Below are 3,531 nucleotides of genomic sequence, written 5' to 3' on the forward strand. Positions count from 1 at the left end.
CTATCTTCTATTTTATTGGAGTATAAGGATTCAAAATAATTTCTGATAATCTTCTGTATTTCTGAATTGTCTGTTGTGATATTGCATTTTTCATCCCGTATGCTAGTAATTTGAGTTCTCTCTCTTCTTCTCTTTGTTAGCGTGGCTAAGGGTCTGTCGATTTTATTTATTTTTTTGAAGAACCAACTTCTAGTTTTGTCAATTTTTTCAATTGTTTCTTTTGTTTCTATTTCATTAATTTCAGCTCTGATTTTAATTATTTCTTGTCTTCTACTTCTTTTGCTGTTGTTTTGCTCTTCTTTTTCTAGGATTTTGAGTTGAATATTAGATCATTTATTTGTTGGTTTTTTCTTTTTTTAAGGAATGAACTCCAAGCAATAAATTTTCCTCTTAGAACTGCTTTCAATGTGTCCCATAGATTCCGAAATGTTGTGTCTGTGTTTTCATTTATCTCTATGAATTTTTTAATTTACTCCTTGATGTATTCTATAACCTATTGATCATTCAGTAACCTATTGTTCATTCTTCAAGTGATGCATGATTTTTCCTTCCTTCTTTTATCGTTGATTTTCAATTTCATTCCATTATAATCAGATAAGATGCATGGTATTATCTCTACTCCTTTATATTGTCTAAGAGTTGCCCTGTGACATAATATATGATCTATTTTTGAGAAGGATCCATGTGCTTCTGAGAAAAAAGTGTAACTGCTTGATCTTGGGTGGTATATTCTATATATGTCAATTAACTCTAGGTTATTAATTATGTTATTGAGTTCTATAGTTTCCTTATTCAACTTTTGTTTGGAAGATCTGTCCAGTGGTGAGAAAGGTGTGTAGAAATATGCCTTTAACTTGTTTCTTTTTTAAATAAGACTTTTTTTTGGGGGGAAAAATCCAGTTTGAATTATAGCAACACTTTTTTGGCAAGGCAATAACCAAAATCTAAAACAGCATAAGCTACATGTCCAAATGTAAATGACATTGAATAAACCTCAATATTTTTTTTTCTTTTTTTGGGGGGTGCATGACATACTGAACACAAGATAGAATGTCTCAACATTTTGAAATTATAATTTAAACCTTAAGGGTAAAAGCTGAAAAACTACTGAGTTCTTGTTAGATATTAAATGCACCTTTCCCTGTTTCCCCCAAATAAAATCAGAATTTATTATTTAATCACACCTCAAAGTTTGAGTTTTCTCTTGGTACAAAACAACCACTACATACACACTAAAATACTTATTTGTTAATTTAATAATTTTTCCCTGGCTTATCCAACGTGCAATGCACATGACTCCAAAGACTAAAATTTGGGGCTAGTGTACATGAACTGAAAAATCACAACTCCAAACTTCAAAACTAGTTCTTAAAATTATTTATAGGACACTCGGATTATTTTTATTTCTCAACAAGATGTTGCACTGTCATTTGATTATCAGTCTACCTCAGCACAAAAAAATTACAGATGCCAATTTGAGGGACTAAAAAAATTCAAAAGTACTAGATTTAACAGCTCAGTAAGATCATTAGAAACAAGTTTGTTTACATTCTGCTGAAAACCCCTGAATGGTCTCAGCACCTAACAAAATCTACCAGGCTCCAAGGACCATATCAGGTTAAATGATGGCACCACTTTTTAAAAGGAGCCAATTACTTTAGCTAAGTCATTCAGAGCCAAAAATCTGAAGAATGACCAAACTCAAATCTTTATTTTTATAACTGTATAAATGTGATCCAAATGTGTCCACCACTAGTTTTTCCAAAAGAAACATGCTATAAATAAGCAAACTACATTTGCTCACTGATGTGTGTATGGACTTCCTAGATGTCTCATTGGGCTAATTACAGACCACTCACAGTAATATATTTTTAGTATTAAAGTGTAGCATGATGTTAAGCCATTTTAGCTTTTACACATACATGTTGCACTTATGGCTGATAATGGAGAAAAATTTGCAGCATTACACTGTTAAGCTAGATTGCATCCATTCTTTTAAATGGCGTCAATATCAATGTCATCATCCTTGTTTTCAGACTTCACAGTTTCAACTTTCGGTACACTGGCAGTCTTTGAGTACACCACCTCAATGTTCTCATCTTCATCTTCTTCTTCACCACCAGAAGATTCTTCCTCTGCTTCCTTCAACCACTTTATAAATGGTTCTGCTTTGACACGAATCTCTTTGGCAAGTTCTGTTGAAACATATTTCTTAGAGGACTTTTCCAACCAGCTGATGATGACCTCCTCTTCTAAAATGTCTGCGTCATACATTTCCTTCAAGATATGTGGAATCTTAGAGAGGAGCTGAGCTTGATGCATTGCCACCACACACTCCAAACCATGAAGAAGGTATCGTTGAGCTTTTTTGTTATTGTGACAAAATCATAAGAAATGGCACCTGTATTTCTTAATCTGTTCTCTAATTTTCTCATTAAAAAGAACTTCAGTTAGAACAAGAGGGCCCATGGCTTTTACATCCAGCCTTTCTGCTTCTGCGACAATTTCTTTGTCTGATGAGTCAATGATACCCTCTTCTTTTTTTTCTTAACAAAATCAAACAGAATCTTGACACGCTCTTCTACAGTTCTTTCCAAATCATCACTGAGTGTCAGAACTTTTGCGTGGTCACTAATTTCATCCATTCTACGCCTCTGAGCTTCTTCAGTTGAATCCTCTCCCCAATCATCATCCTCCTCTTCTTCCACAGCATGTGGAGGAGGACTGATTTTATTTGGTGATGGTTGTGGTGGTGTCTCACTGCTGGATACAGAACCATTTTCCTTGTCTTTGCCCTTTCTATTTTTCTTTTCCTTTTCTTTCTTTCCTGGACCACTGTCACTATTCTCAGGTGGGTTTTTGAGAATAAATGTGCAGAGATTATGATGTGTGTCAAGCATGCCTCGGTAGCCACAGGCTTTACAAGAATTACCTATTGTTTGCTTCTTTGGATTGACATGCAGTTCTGTTTCAGGTTTCTCACACTCAGGACAGAGAACAAATTTTTTAATGAATCCATCCAACATGTCTTGCAGCTTATTCGCCTCATGAGATCCATTGACAATGTAACGGACATTCTTAACATCAAACTGGGTCTGTGCTCCCAGCTCACAACCAAAATATTTGGTGGGATACGTTGGAGGCCGATTAAGCGCCTTTGCAACGTCAACCGTGTTGACTATAACTGTCTTGATTCCATTTTCTTTGCCCTCAACCTTGGCAATCAGATGGGGCATCTTGTAGCGATTGAACTAGTCTGACACGCTGCGGTTGACGTTGACAGACATTTTGGCTTATTAGTGGCTTTATCAATAAGATGAAGAGATCTGTGATTGCAACTTCTTGGTATCTTCTGTCTGGACAAGTAGGGATGACATAAACGACTGCAAGAGTTCTCGGTCTCTGACATGAAAAAATTTTCGCCTCTGAGGCTGTAAGCTCCTTGCTTGTACGCTATGTTTCCCCAATACAGGTACCAATGGCTGTGCAACAGCTCGTTTTCGTCAAATAAAGACATAAACCCAATGCGGC

General features: G+C 35.8%; 1 pseudogene; it reads right to left on the minus strand.

Annotated features, from left to right (window-relative positions):
* Window positions 1–1,995: 1,995 nt before the first annotated feature.
* Window positions 1,996–3,287, minus strand: LOC143389873 (eukaryotic translation initiation factor 5 pseudogene; annotated as a pseudogene).
* Window positions 3,288–3,531: the final 244 nt, after the last annotated feature.

The sequence above is a fragment of the Callospermophilus lateralis genome, unplaced genomic scaffold (assembly GCF_048772815.1).
Source record: "Callospermophilus lateralis isolate mCalLat2 unplaced genomic scaffold, mCalLat2.hap1 Scaffold_136, whole genome shotgun sequence".
Classification (NCBI taxonomy): domain Eukaryota; kingdom Metazoa; phylum Chordata; class Mammalia; order Rodentia; family Sciuridae; genus Callospermophilus; species Callospermophilus lateralis.